The sequence below is a fragment of the Chroicocephalus ridibundus genome, chromosome Z (assembly GCF_963924245.1).
Source record: "Chroicocephalus ridibundus chromosome Z, bChrRid1.1, whole genome shotgun sequence".
NCBI lineage: Eukaryota > Metazoa > Chordata > Aves > Charadriiformes > Laridae > Chroicocephalus > Chroicocephalus ridibundus.
Genome location: NC_086316.1, coordinates 13,804,576 through 13,820,356, shown reverse-complemented (window position 1 = coordinate 13,820,356; position 15,781 = coordinate 13,804,576). Strand labels below are relative to the sequence as shown.

Below are 15,781 nucleotides of genomic sequence, written 5' to 3'. Positions count from 1 at the left end.
TTGTGAAGGCATTGAGTGTGTTAGATCCAGAGCACACTCTAGGTCTAAGTGAGACAGATGAGGTGAGACAGAGGTTCAGACAATTAGCAGTGTAACAAAACCAGACGCTTCCTTTTGGACTGAAAAAGATCAAAATTGAATTCATTGTTTCCAACAGTAAGGCTCCAAAAATGGAAGTGCTTTTGCTCTTGCTTGAACATGCAAATGAAATAAAAGTGTAAGTAGAGAAGGAAAAGTAAGGCACAATTCAGAAAGCAGTGTATGCGCAAACCTTCACTGTGGGCATTTAGCCAGCTTTAAAAGGGATCAGGGTAACATTTCTCCATGGGTCAAAGTCTGGAAAATACTGTGTCATACAGCTTATTGATGAAGTGCTAGAACCATTGGGATTTTTTTTTCCACAGAATCACAGAACGGCTGAGGTTGGCTGGCACCTATGGATATCATGTAGTCCAAATGCTCAAAGTGGTGTCACCTAGAGAGGGCTGCCCAGGGCCACGTCAAGTTTTCAGTTGTTCCACATAAAGGCACATTGCAAAGAGGTGTATAGCTTAGTTGGTATGAAACGGTTCTGAAAGTATGGCAAAGTGATGTTTGCCTGCGTTTCTGCAGAAGCCAGAGCTGTGACAGGTGTGGTGCATGTATATGGTTATGTTGATTGAAGGAGAGCCTGTAAAGTGAGACAAAATAGATGGTCTTGTTTTCAGCAGTTCACAAGGCCTGCTAAAAGACTGCATATGGTGTGTATTCATAACTTGCAGTGCATCTATGGTATCTTTTTAGATAGGAAAACTTAATATGCCCTCTAAATTTGTCCTAAGGGATAGAAGCAAGCCCTGCTAAGAGAACTTGGCTGCCAGAGTAGTGATCCTATGTTAGCTGTAGCTATTAAACGCCAAGGATGTGTCACAATCAGGAGGATAAGAGGCAGGATATCTCAGAGCTAGGAAGAGTGGCTGTCTTAAGGCCATTACGAGATCCTTGCTTGCTTTGGAATACAGAGAGCACAAAAATTATTTAATGCTGCAGTTGGTGGTTAGCAATATTCCTGCACTAAGCAGACGGACAAAGGATTGGGGCCAGAGTGGCTCAGGAGGTGGCCCAACTCCAGCAGCAGAGCAAGCTAGAATGTGCTCCAACTGGTGCGTGCTTTCCCCTTCCATTCCAGCATTCCCTCCCTTCACAAAATTATCCTTAGGGTCATCATATGATGAGGTATTATTAACTTTGCTGGGACGCAGGTCTCCCAGAAAAATGTTTCACCTGCACTGAGGAGGCACCATGTCAGCAAACTGACGGAGCTCCACCTGCTTCCATCTTTCTGTCCTTGACTTAGGTGGGTGTCAGCCATGTGGAAATGCAAAAAAAAACCCCATACATCTGTATTTTTGTCTTCAGCTGGGCAGAGAGGAGGGAAGGAGTTGCCAAACAAAAGCAGACGTTACAAATAATCTTGAATTTTAATGCAGTATTTGAGGATAACCTGTGCCCTGCCAGGTTCACCATGGCAGGAAATGAGCCCACATTATCTCCCTTAATTAAAAAATGGGCTAAGAGCTGATTAAATAAACAGACTGACACATGCTTTAATAAACAAAAAAGCAGCTGATTTATCAACATAACTTCAAGAATGGAGAATAATTGTGGAAGCAGGCAGTAGGTGAATAGTAATATTAGCCTGCAGAACTTATGTTCTTTGTTTAAAATAGATTTTATCAGCCTTTTGCAACTCAGTACAGCAGTTATAAAATGAGTGAAGCAAATGAGTCAAATAGGGTTCCCCCTCCCATTCGGGAGTTGCATAACTTGTCCTTTCTGCAGTCAAAGGGAGATGCAGTTTAAAATGCTGCTTATCTTTTTCCCATTCCCATCACTATGTTAATTTGACAGATTCCCTAGTCTTTCGTAGAGCTGTTTTATGTGGGGACAAAATAGGAAGCTGTCACAGTCACTGACCCCACAGGTGGTCCTGAGGAAAAAAAAAAAGCATGTCCAATTGGTTAATTTGGGTAAAAAGAAGTCGTCTGAAAGCATGTCTGCCCTTTTCTGCAGCTAACAGGCAGACAAGGCAGTCTGCACTGTGAGAGCTCTCAGAAGACATTAAAGGCATGCTTCCATGGGGAGGCTATCAGGAAATAAACCAAGGTTTGAATTTTAAGACATGGCATCTGCTTTGTGCTGGCTCCCTCTGTGACCAGCTTTATTTCCCACTGGCAGTAGTTCACCTCAGTTCACTTCTGAGCTTCTTCCCACGACCAAAACTGTCTAGTGGGCTGGTGCCTGTTACCTCCATCCCACCCTCACCCTGTGTAGGTGACTGCTTGTGTTGGGTACTTGAAACACTAAAAGTGCATTTTAGTGAGAATCTTAATGCAGCTGCCTCAGCACAGTAACTTACTGTTGCAGCCCGGCTACAGTGAGTAATGCCCCTCTCCTTCCTTCCTGTGATCACTTTTCTCTAGCAACAGATTTCATACTATGTAGGACTTAAGAAATACACCAGAGTACTTTTTAAGCACATTATGAGCAAAACAGCCTTGGTTCAGGGAATTTTACTTAATTTATTGACAGTTAACAAAACTTTGGCTTACACATCTGGGTATCGAGGAAGAAGAGACAACTAAACAAAACACTTTGTGAAGAAATACCTTTCTTCCCTAGGCTCTAACTCAGTAAAAAACTTTTCTTCCCCCCTTCCAGGTCTCAGCTCACCTTGGTTTTGCTGCGTATTACAGTCAGCTACTCTGAGAGGTGGGGGGCGATGAAGGAGACTGAGGATGTGTGTGCTGCTGCTTACTTCTTACTTGTTTTCCTCCACTCCAGCATGAGTTTACCGTGGGACATAGTCCCTCCGTGGTGTCCCTGCTCTGGAGCGGGTTGCCCATGACCTACAGTCCCTTCAGGGGTGTGCCTGCTCTGGCACTAGAATGCATCTCCAGCCCCATCCCCAACAGTGCCACCAGCCATATATCTTCTCCTCTCAGCGGCTGCTGCTTTCTTAAATATCTGTGAGCAGAGACACCATGTGCTTCTCTGACTGGTTGAAGATTTGGCACATGGTGGGTTATTTGCAGTGGTTTCAGGGGCAGCTGGAATTAGCTATAACTGTCCGAGTGCAGTTCGTGACCTCCCACCACAACAAGTCACCCTGTAGCCCCCTACTACCAAAACCCTGCCAGTTATGCCCAGTACAAAGCATCCTCTGCAAAGTCACTCATACGCAATCTGTTGGTTAAAGCCTTGCTTTCTGTTTGCAGTTTTGTTGTGGGTTTCTTGCCTGTCTCCGGGTAATAGCTCTCTTCATGATTTTTCCCATGTGTAATATAAAAATATTTAGCATTTGACAGAAGTATTGTGAACCTGAATTCAACAGTGTTTGCAAGGTACTCTGATGTCATGAAATAAGGGTTGTAATAAGAGTAGAGCTTGCTCCTAGTTCAATTTCCTACCTTCAGCAGCTGCTGGATCCTTGACACATACAAAAGGAATGGGAAGACCAAAACTTCTGTGTTCCTTAACTTGGCATTCGCTGATTTGCTTTGCTGTTGCTTTAGGAGTTCCACTGGTGAAAATGGAGTGTACAACCACCACACCGTCATGCTTTCTAGCTCTGTAGGCATCCCATGAAACTAGCAGTGTTAGTCTGGGCTCTGAACTACAGATCAGACCCTTGTTCCCCTTCTCTCTCGGGGTAGATTGGATATCTTCAGAACTGCTTCATAGAACACCTTATTGAAGTGTTCTCAATATATATAACCATATACTGTATGCCCCCACTTGAGAAAGGTGTAGCTCTTTTCAGTTAAGATATAACTTGAGACCTGTTTTTAATATATTTTGCTGGGACAGGTCACTTTATCAACTTTTTTCACTTTTAAGGAATACAAGCTGCTGTATGGAAGGCAACATAATCCCTTCCAAATAGTTTTTGATTTCTTTAGCTCAGCATGGCATAAATCATCATAAATCTGATTTTCCACTGAAGAGAGGCAAGTACCTTCTCTGATACACATCACTTTCCATTTCTCCCATCTCAGAAAAGACAGGCTAACTTAGCAGGAGTAAAGTACTGCTATAGTAGAGCAGGACCCTCCTGAAGGAATCTTTCATTTCAAAGTGTCTTCTAGTGATGTGGCAGCATCAGGTCACAGAAGTTCTCTGATATAAATAACACTGTTTCAAAGAAAAAGAATTCCTCTTTCCATTCCTCAGTGTGAGGGGGTGGGGTGTCTTTTTTATCAGTTGCTGGTGACCCCCTTGATGTGCCTGGTTTGGCTTGGTGGTTGCGGAGCCAGTTTACTGCTGCAGTCCAAGCCCAGCTGGAGCAGGCACAGCTCCCGTCATGAAACCCAAGGAACAGTGCAGCTACAGCAACATGACATCCAGAAAGGAAGGGGGGAAGAAAAAACTAAAACCTTCTGAAAAGCAATAAAATTAATGCCAGAGAGGCATTAAACCACATCGTGGTTGTTTCCCCCACGCCCCCCACCCCCCGGCCCAAGAAGGAAGGTGCCTGTCAGAGAGACAGAGGCAAAGCAGCAGCTGTACTTCTCCCTCGGTCATGTAAGAGCCTTCTCATTCAGAAGCCTTAGAGATCTGTGACTGAATCTCAGTGCAAAGCATTTTGTTGGGTAACAGTTAGTTGGTGATGCAGCCGTTTGCTCCCAGCTTCTCAGCCTTGATCTGTCTGTATTGCAGTATCTTGATTTGATTTCTTAATCTGTGCATTTTAATTTGCCTGATTTTTCACTGTGCCTTGTGTTTGTCAGAGTTAAGTTTAAAAAAAAAACAAAAAACAAATAGCTGACAACATGGTGAAATTTCAGTGTTAAATTTGGAGATCTGAACATGGTGTAATTCTCTTGGAGGAACAAAGTTCCCAAGATGCATTTGTTTTGTTTTTTTTTTAATTTGTGGGAGGTGTGGACCTGTCTCTTTTTCTCACTGTTGAGCATTACTCATTAACATAACCTTAAATTACATCTCAAAAAAGGAGAGATAGGGAAAAAAAAGATATTTAGTCTTTTTGCTGTGTGTATCTATGCAATGTCATGGAGGGCCTGAGAATGTGTGCAGGGCTTGTATATTCAATAGGCACTCTGAAACTCACGTTCTAATAAAAAATGTAGATGGCAAACCCAAGTATATTTCATCTCTCTGTGGCCACCCAGTTACAAAACTGTGGGCAGGTCAAGCATTCATATTGTGCCAATGTGTGGTGGGAGGTGATGTGGGAGGAGGACCCTACCAAAAAGGAAGGAATGATTCACGTGCTTTGAGTACATTTGCTTCTCTCACAACTATTAGGAACTGTCAAATGCACAAATCTGTTTGCCAGAGATACCAGTATATGCCATTTTTGTACATTTTTGTTTAACCAGTGTAGTGTCCTCTTACAGAGCAAAGATTTTGTGCTCTTTTCAGAAATACCCATAAACATATTGCAAAGCAGTCAGATTCCCAGCAGATTCCTACATAACTTTGGAAACTATTGATGGCAGTGAAATTTGCCTCTGAGGACAGGGGTAAAAGACAGCAGAATGTGGCCATCTGCTTTGCTCATTCTCCAGAAGTCTTTTTTTTTTTTTTTTTTAATCTCATCCTGTGACAACATTGACCTTTTCCTCAGAATTCATTTTTTATAAAATTTTTTTTTAATTAGAACAAAAAGTAAAAATTACACTTCAGTGGAGAAAAATAGAGAATGATATTATTTACATGTGCTATTCTGATAACTGTTAAAATGCTGATTTCATTTAAATGCATAGACGATGGGCCATGGCAGCAATCGGATAGCATTGGGGCTGGAAGTGGTGGCAGTCAGTAGAGCTGAGTGTATAAAAATGGTGAAGCTGATAATTGCCTCCATGAGGATGGGCTTCCTCTGTGGGATGTGCAAAACCAGTAAGGTTTTTCTGCCATATTTTCCAGTGTTCTCAGTGTAAAAGCTTTATAGCATAATTGGCTTCTGATAACATTTTAATCCATATTTGGGGCTGCTTAAAAGTAACCATCTAAATGTGGTTTTTTTCACATCTCTATGGAAAACTTTCTGAATGGAATTTCTAGTGCTTGTCCAGGCAGTCTACTGAGTAAAGAGATGCGTGTTTAATACATTAACCTAATCATTAAACTCTGTTCAGTTGGGTTTTTTTGGGGGGGGGGTTGTGGGGTTTTTTTCCTCTCTCTTTTTGCCCCCTAGGAAGCAATATTATATAATATTTTGAAAAACCTATTATGGACTGCATGGCAGAAGATTTCGAAGTTAAATGTGTTCAGGAAATTACACTTTGAGGTTTGCGTAATGACTATAACTCTACCCTCTTATATTTTGTAATTCAGAGCTGCGTTGATGCTCTGGTGACACTGACAGAAATATGAGGCACTTTCTTTTCAGTCCGTGGAATTATTCCAGATCTTCTTACAGAATTCACAGAAAAATCTAGCCCTGCAGTCACAGGTGGTATGTTCCTGTGCTGGTTTTCCAACAACTGTAGTATTACACAATATGCTGCTTTGTGTGCTGCTGTAGGGTGCTCTGCACCCCATGGATATATTAACTGACAGGTTTGTGGGCACGTTTAGCAGAAGAACCAAAAACTATAAGGGGGAAAGGAAGAGTTCTTTTTGTATTTACAGCAGGGATGTCAGAAGTGCTGTCTTATGTTGGGCACTGTTTGTGAAAAGATGTTTTTTACATCTCCAGGCCTTTTGGCTAGTATCTTCCATAATCTATTTTTAAAAAGCCAAAAACATTTAAGGTATAGTTCTATGGTCATTTTAAGCCCTTTCTACAGAAGAGCTGTAGAAGCCCTTCTTAGTATTATTTGCATCCCTTGACAAGTTCAGCTCTAGCTGCGCCTTGGCTGTCCTGACCCCATCCCTACACAACCAGGCAGCATGCCCATACTCTTCCCAGGATACCTGTTCCTGCTTCCACTGCCTGTGTGTTTCCTTCTTACCCTTTAGTTTGAGCAGCAGATCTCAACTCAGCTATGCCGGTCTCTTGCCTTCCTTTCCTGATTTCTTACACCTGGGGATCAAGAGCTCTCGTGCTCTGTGGAAAGTGTCCTTAAAGACCTGACAGCTCTGTTCTGCTCCCTTGTGCCTGAGGGCAGTTTCCCAGCAGGTCCTATTGACTAACTCCTTGAACAGCTGGAATTTTTGCTAGGACACTTTCTTGAGCAGTTACAACACTGTCTAATATTGGCACAAGACAGGTGGCAGAAACATGGAGCTGGGGGAATTGTAATGGCTTTTGTGGTATCCTGCACTTCTGACGGCACAAAAACAGCCCAAAGTATTGTCCTTCACTGTATGCTGGAAGAGTGAGTGTCCCTACCTTCATCTGGGAGTTTGGGCTTGCAGCAGTTGGTAGTGCTAGTCCTGCCAGGTGTTCAGGACATCACACAGACGTCAGGATACCAAATCAAGAAGTCTGCATTTTCTCCAAGTTTCTAGAGTTTCTCCAAGCACCCTGTTTCAGGATGAGCTAATTAAAAGTACCATAGGCAGGTGGTGCTCGGGTGATCACTGAAGACTTTCTCTTTTATGCTTTTTGCTTTGCCAGCACTATAACAAGGCATAAATATCTGTCCTACAGCCCTGTCACTACTGTGCATGAGGCCCAAGCAGCTGCTGTTACATATCCAATTTTCTACAAACAGTACATCTTTTCACAAAATAATTAGTGGTTTTGCTGCTTCTTTGTCTATACCACAAAAAATGTTTACTCATCAGGCACTTCTTTGCCAGAAATGCCATAGACATAGTAGAAATACCATGAACATAGCCCGTCTGGCACTAGCCCCGTCCAGTGCTCACAGTGGAAAGTATCAGCAGTAGCCGGCTTAACAAAATATGGCAAAGTATTGGCATTTTGATGAGGGTACACTCAGGTGAAACAGTCCATTTTCTCCATATGTCTGTTTTCTCCATACGTCCATTTACAATCTTTATGAAAGCAGTGATGGTACTCATAAATCAATAGACTGTGAAATAGAAGTTATTTGCCAGTCAGTAGAGGACAGTTTGAGCTCAAGAGCAGAGGATAACTAATTTCATTAAAGTCGCTGTGTTCTTGTTATCACTATCCTTTATACCTGCCCAATCCTATTTTTATATTGCTGCTCATTGCCATCGAAGTACAGCCCTTCAGATCCTTCTGAAGTGTCCTGTATTATAGCACTTACAAGAAGCAAGACAACAATAATATTAACACATTGTCCTAAAGATATCTCTGGCCTTTTATCCTTGTAGATTTCCTAGTGAGTTCTGCGTGCTGTCTGGATGGCTTAAATTTTAGGCAGGGAACACGAAAGGCTTAGTCTTGTTCAGAGTCATAGATGCTGCTTGTGTTCCAGAGGGATAGCTGATCATTCCCTATTTAATCTATCATTAACAGATTCTGATCCAAAAATCTATCAGTGAAGCTTCTGTATGAAAAGCTTTTCTTCCCGCTTTCCTCATGCCTTGACGCTGGGGCATTCAGAGGGAGAGCTGGCGACTCCCTGACACTCTGATAAGACCAGGCAAGCCCAGCCCAAATAGCTTGTTCTGCAGAAGGTGGCACCTAGCTCTCCCATCCCTTCTGACGTGCTTTTGTCTGTCCTCCCACAAAACGGCACACCATGCCCTCTGCTAGATGGAATTGACTGTCAGCCTCTCTTAATGCAAAATTCACTTGCTAAATATTTACCATGTGCCTTGTAGAAAACTGTGCCCAACAGTTACATGTGCCAGTAGATGCAGAACTAATACCATTGGGTACACACATACTGTGTGTCTACGCATATTGATGCATGTACATATGGATAACTGAATCAGAGGTGGTTTGCGAACGTGTGTGTGTTTTTGTGTTCAATGGCTCTCTTTAGGCATGTAAATTAGGCATATGGCTATTCTAAAACTGTTCAAAATTCAGGTACATTTGTGTTCAGAAGTACAAATCACAGTATTAATTTACCTAATAATTTCATTTTCCTACAAGGTTATTGCTTATAGTTGCTTTAAATTCTGTTACTTATCACAAAGTCATAGAGTGACCTAGTCCTTGTTTGGGTATTATCCGAAATTAGATAAACTCATTGAGCCAACTTTAAAGTAGGTATACTTTCTTTCTTCCCACCCCCACCCTAGTTGTTTGCTTCAGTAAAAGAGTCCCATTCAGGCAAGGCTCGTTAATTCTGGGGGAAAAAAAAGAAAAAAAAAGAGAAACGAAGCGTTTCCTGCCCCCAGTCCATTTTTTCTAGTTCAACGTGGTATGGTGATAATATCCAACAGGATTTATTTTAGGTTGTACAAATGATGAGAATTTCTCAACAAATGAATCTGATCACTAACTGAACAAGAAACCAGTGGTAGGTAAATAAATGCCAACTTCTCCATCTCCTCCATTTCCTGCAAGAAATTAGGGGAGGAATGAGAACTCCAGGAGTTGACATTGATGAAAAGTAAGATTCTCAACTTTGATGCTCAAAGAAAGCAGAGTCATAAGATGCACTGCAGTGCCAGAATTTCTGAGTAAATAATTTCTGGCATGCATGTTTTTAATGACTATTTTTATCACATCAGCTGCTTTGCTTGAACTGAACCCAGGCACACGCTGAGAACTGGAGAACAGGAGGAGTTTCCTACTGACAGTTTTCTATGTGTCATGGAGGTTGTGGAGTGGTTCTTTGGTGCTCTGGATTAACCCCTGTGCGGTCTCGTGTGTCAACACAATTATCTCTCATTTGTGGATACATTAAGTGCAGGTGTCTGTTGCTGCTGAGGAGTACACCACATATGTCCTGTTTTGAAGTTTAGCTAACGAATGTTAATTATAGCATGTTGAATAAAAAGGGCTTCTCCAAATTAATCCACATTTCACAGTTTGTAATAAACATGGCACATTTGTACTTCAAAGAGATTATTAATACAAGATCTATATATATAACAAGAGTTATATTAAAAAGTCCAGAATAAAATGAGAACAGGATACTTTTGAAGAATCTTATTGCTCCAAATGTCTTCAATTTTGCAAAATACTAGAAGAGCAGAAACTAACTGCAAAATTGCATCAATCTGATACCTTTACACTTCTGTTTTTTTACAGTGAACTCCTATGAGATTGCTATCATAATAATAATAAAAAAAAAAATCTTTTCCATAATTATTTAATTCATTATGAGCTTCTGATAAGTTAGTGTGAATCTTGCCTAGTCAATAGGTTGTTGCTCTGTGCTAGCTCAGGATATGTGGGGAGTAGCGAGCTTGCTTACAGCAACAAGGAGAAAAAGCAGAGTAGAAAAGGCAATTATGGTTGCAAGACCACAAAAAATGACAAGGGCATTCCAGGTCAGGTGTGGTATAAAAAAGAAGTTTGAAACTATTTGCTTTATAATGGATACGTAAGTATTTCTTCTACTCACCTGTGAGCTTCCTGCACATGGACTTGCCCCTGTGTTGAAATTCTGAGCTGAATTAGAGCCAAAATTGCTCCTTGGTAACCACAACATCATACCTTACCTAGTAACTTGTAGCTGATGTGGAACAGAGTTGCAATTTATGCCCCATCAAGGAAAAGCCCTGACGAATATGCTGTAGGTAGAACCAGAAAGTGGCCAAATCATTAAGAGTTTAATGAAATAGGCTTTTCCATCGGTAGTTTGTATGAGTCCATTTGCACTAGTTCTTACACCAGTTACCAAAAAGGGTCCTTGCTGATTGTGCTCAGTGTGGAAGGCACATTAACAGCAAGCGGAGACTGGGAAAAGCTTTCTCACCAGCACTGAGAAAAGTATAATTGGAACTCCTCTGCCATGGTTCCTGTAATGCTTTTGTCCTGTCTGCATTAGCACCTCAACTGCTCTTATTACTGTGGAGAGAACTACTGCTGTTCATCCTCTTTGACAAAATATCATCTTCCCAGTTTAGGTACATCCTGTGTGTCTCTGAATAATGTGGATCGGCTGCCCTTACTAGACTGAAACAAGGAGCCAACCCAATTGTGAATGTTGTCAATCTTCACAAATAAAAGGCTGCTTTAAAAAAAATAACAGCAGCAAAACTCGAGATTTCCTAGAACTCAAAACAACTTGAAATTTTGGATAACTGTTCAAAAAATGTCATTTCCTTTGTGTAACATTTAACAGCTTAATACAGTAGTCTATCTGGCATCAGAAGGCAATTGTGAAGACGTTATTTAAAACAAGTTTCAGGAAAGCTGTTCTTCCTAGCTAAAAACATGTATTTTCATAATTTGAACAGAACTGGATTAGTGACTCTTTTAGTTTTATTGAGTTTTGATTTGGGCTGTTATTATTCTTTCTAAACTCACACAAATCAGAAAACTGAGAAACAGCAAGTCCAATTTTTCTAATTGTCAAAAGAAAATATCTAGTGACACATGAACTTGGCAGTTTTGTAAAAAAAAAGGGGGAAAGATGTATTCGTTTTCCCATTTAAATAGATCTGTTAGCATATAAAATTATGTATGTGAAATACCTATTATATGCAACAAAATTGTAGTTCATAATAGAGAACATGTATCCTGATAAATTTTCTGAAAAATGTTATGCTAATGATAGTGTTACTGTTTGCTCACTCACTCTGCATGACCTCAGTGCCAAAAGCAGCACATTTGAGGTCCATTTAATAGGGTGAGATAAAACCAACCACAGAAGGACTTTTATTGTTAGAGAAGACAAAAACGCGTGGAAGGTGAGAGCACCTCCTTGGAATACAATGCCTTTAAGCAAGTCGGACATACAAATGCATGTTCTGTGTTATCTACCTGGATCTAAACCCTGCTGACAGGTGTGTTTCACAGTGTAATTTCCTGATCCTGTTCCCATTTGCCATCAGCTGATAAAACGCCTTTGTCATCAGTGATAAGGGATTACATTTGCAGAGAGGAGTGTTATCTGTGTCCTGCAAACAACACCGTACAAATTCAGGAGTAATCTACTAGAATTATTATCAGACCATCCGGAGCTTCAAAATAACCACCCTGAAGCCAAGCAGATTGTAGGAGAGATTAATTTAGTCCGTGCATCATGATAATTGAGACTCATTCAAGTGGAAGACATCCCGAAACCTAACAAAGGAAATACCCAAGTGATCAACATGCCCATTGGACATCTGTTGCCAGTCTGTGGGTCTTTTCTGTCAATGTACAGAGACTGGGGCAACTAAAGAACTAGAGGAAATTTTTTTCAGTAATTCTAAATGAATTCTAATTCTAATTGTAAATTAATATTCAAGGCATGACTCTAACTAAAAATGCCAGAAAAAAAGTTTTGCAAATAACTTAACTGCTACAGATCTGGCTTCAGCCTTTTTATCCTGCCAATTAGCTGTCTGAATATAGATTAGTTGTGTACCACAGGATCTTAGACCGCGTGATCCATGCTATTCCATAGTAAACAGCCTCTTTTGTGACCAAGGTACAAAGAGCTTTGTCCACATGATGATTATTTGTCAATTGTTGAAATCTTTGTGAAGAAAACAACAAAACAAGAAACAAAAAAAGTCACAGAAGTCGTAGCCATTTGTGCTTTGAAGAACACTATGTAAAATGTTCTTTTAAACTTTCTGCTTCTTCATCTACTTATTCTGTGATTCTGATTTGAACAACAAAAAGACTGCCCTGTCTCCGTGGGGCCTCACTGAGCCTCTCTGCCCGTATGTGGGATCCCCTTGGATGTCGCTCACTTTTCTGCCTGAGGGGAGGGAGGAGAAATGTATGTCCCAGTGATGCTTGTGTCTGCTCCAGCAGGGCCTTCTAATCATGAACCACAGATCAGAAAGGTTGTTTGTGTATTGCTTTCCTGCCCAACATCGTGTATTTATTCACGGGATTGTTACATGGATATTAAGTTCCTTAACCATAAGACTGTGATTTTTTTGGAGGTTGCAGAGCTTGAAGATGTGAGTACATGACAGGGTACGTGTGGAAGGTTGTTTTCTCTAGGTCAGTAAGGTGGGACGAGTGAATTGTGCACGGTGTCTGTTGCTGGCATCTCCTTGGTGTCAGCTACTTGGTCAGGTCTTCCAAGCTGCTGGTTACCTCCTGGCAGGGTGTCCCTGCCCATCAGGAGGTAATGCATTTCCACTAACAACTTCTCTGCTGAGACACTTGTATCCACATCTTAAACCCTCATTGTGTTTAAAACAGTTGTCAAAGGGCTGAAACAAGGTGTTGTCGCATCATCCTTAGGCTTGCCATCGGGCAGTAGGAGAGGGCGAGGAGGGGGAATGCCAAGCCCTGCTTGGCTGCGGTTTGGGAAACTGGAAATGAGGGTGGGACGGAGGCACTGAGCGAGGATTTAATCTTTAAACCTGCTTTTAATTGTGTTTATTAATTTTTCTGGTGTTCTTACAGAATACCATTATTTATACTATTTACTCATGTCACTTCTCTCAGTTTCCCATCAGCTTTTGCACAAGACAGACTGCAGACCCCTTGCTTCCATTAAATACTGGTTTCTTTATGCCTTATGTTTTGCCAACTCCTTATTTGACTCATGCAAGCATAGAAACACCATTTTCTTAGGAGAACATGATTCTTCATTGGGGAACTCATTCTTCTTGTACCCCATTCAGGTTTGATCAGCATCTTCCCATTGGTAGGTTTGTCCAGATAAAAAGATATTTCTTCAGCTGTTCATGCATGCTGATGTCAGATTTTTTCTATGCTTTTCCTGCTTTATTTAAAGGTGAGCTGAGGAGCAGAAATTAAAATAGGTATAGATTTGTGTGCTGAATGTATCCGATGTGCATGTTAGAGCAGTAGGGAGGGGAGCGGACCAGACACCCATTAGAGATAAAGATTGATTACCCTTTTAAGACTGTGTGTTGCTTTTTTCCCTTCCTCTGGGAAATAATTTTGGTACTCCCTGAAAAACACTGAGGAATGCACCCTTCCGTGAAATCACAAATACTACGGAAACATTTCTGGTGCTTACAAAGTGGCTTGTTAGTGTTAACTCCAGCAAGTGAGGAAGTACTTTAAGGACTTGGCAGAAAATACCAAATGTTTCTCTTTAAATTACTTAGAAGTTAGTTCTGTGTTAAATTCTCCTCAGTGGCTGGTGTGTGGGCATATTCAACACGGATTGGGTCCAGATTTTATTTTTTGTTTTGTATTTTGGCGTTGAAAAACAGTATTTATTTCTGCCTTCATTTTTTGAGTTAATTGTGTAATCCAAAATTGAGAACAGGAAAAAGTCTGAATGCAGCAATACAGAATAATGCTCTGGAATTTCTCGTAATTTGTTTTCAAGAAGAAGTGCATCTGGTATCAAAGGCTCTGGTATGTAGAGTTTCTGTTAACGATATTTTGGGTGTTTATTAAGCACAGAAAGATTTGGAAAGTTTTAAATATCTTTAAAAATGTTTGCGTGTGCCTGTCTGTGTCTCTGTCTCTGATTCTCTAGCTTGTCTCTTTAGCCTGTATATTTCATTTAATACCCAGCTGGGGCTGGGTATTGTAGTACCTTAAGCTAAAGAGGCAGTGTTTCCAGTCTTCCCAGCCTTTCGGAAGAGTCAGTCAACAGCTAGTTGTCATTTCGCATGTTTGGGTAGTACCCTTACGTGCTTTTAACTGATAGTTATTAGTCAAGAACATACCTCTACACCTTTCCCAAACTAAAATGAAGAGTAAAGTTTCAGAGAAGCACAAAACCAGGGAGACTCAGGAAACACTGAAGACTCAGCTTTGAGTTTGTCTTAATGGCTGTGCACCACCAGAAGAATTAAGGAGCCAGATCTCTGTTGAGGTTTGAGGGGGACTTACTTTCCGAGTTAAGTGGAGTGGGACTGTGCGCAGTTCCCTGGTGCCCATCAGAATCAGGGAGAGATTTCCCAGCAGGCTCTGTGAGGAGCCGGTGGTTAGTTTTTAAGGGTTAAGTATCTGAGAGGGAGCATTTGGCAAATAGGAGAGGTTTGCTCTGTAGAAGGCTCAGCAGTAGGCTCTGTGGCACACAGCATCCCTCCTGCTGCCGCGCGGCCCAGGTTGGACGCTGTGGGTACAAACCTTCCTCCAGTTCTCACCAGCATTTGGAGTGAAGCTAATTTTTTCTTTGCCAGCTTCATAATTATGTCAGTCTCTTTGAGAAACCATTTCCTGTTTGGTTTTCTTCCCTATTGCAAATTCCTCTAAGAAAAAAACAACTAGAAGTATGTTCTAATTCACTGCTAGAAGGATCATGTTTTGTTTGGTTTTTTGTTTTTTTTTAAAAAGCACATCTAGTTCATTGTCATTGGCTGAAATCAGGAAAAGCTCATGCAGGAATGCAGGAATGCAGTGGGATCGTATGTGTACTTCTGTGTCCTTCGTTTACCAATAACAATATAGGTCAATACAGAAGAGTTTCTATGCATTGGAAATGATGACCTTTTTTAAGTTTTAAGATTTTTCTGACTTTACAACTTTAGTGGTACAGGACTGTTAAGCAGAAGCAGGGAGAAAACTGCAGAGCCATTTGCAGCAACATTCTCCTCAGAGGGTGGGAGAATAGGATCTGGGGGGAAGACAGTGGACGTAAGGGACCATGAATATGACTGTATAACCAAACAAAAACCCAGAAATGAAGGCAGGGAGAGGCTTGGGGAGAATTTGTATTACTGTATTCTTCCTCGACAGAAAAGGTAGGAATGGCATGGCAGGTTCACACTTCGTGACTCCCGAGCAGTAGAACACTCACAGCTGCACATAGCTGAAACATTTCATAAACTCACATGGCAAACAGGTTTAAAGCCCTGTAGTTTACATCTTATGCACAGATTATCTAGGCTG

The 15,781-nt window shown here is 41.2% G+C and overlaps 1 protein-coding gene across 3 annotated transcripts in view; it reads left to right on the top strand.

Annotated features, from left to right (window-relative positions):
- MOB3B (MOB kinase activator 3B) overlaps positions 1-15,781 on the top strand; it is a 105,669-nt gene that overhangs the window by 77,473 nt on the left and 12,415 nt on the right. The gene's annotated exons all lie outside the window — the stretch shown is intronic.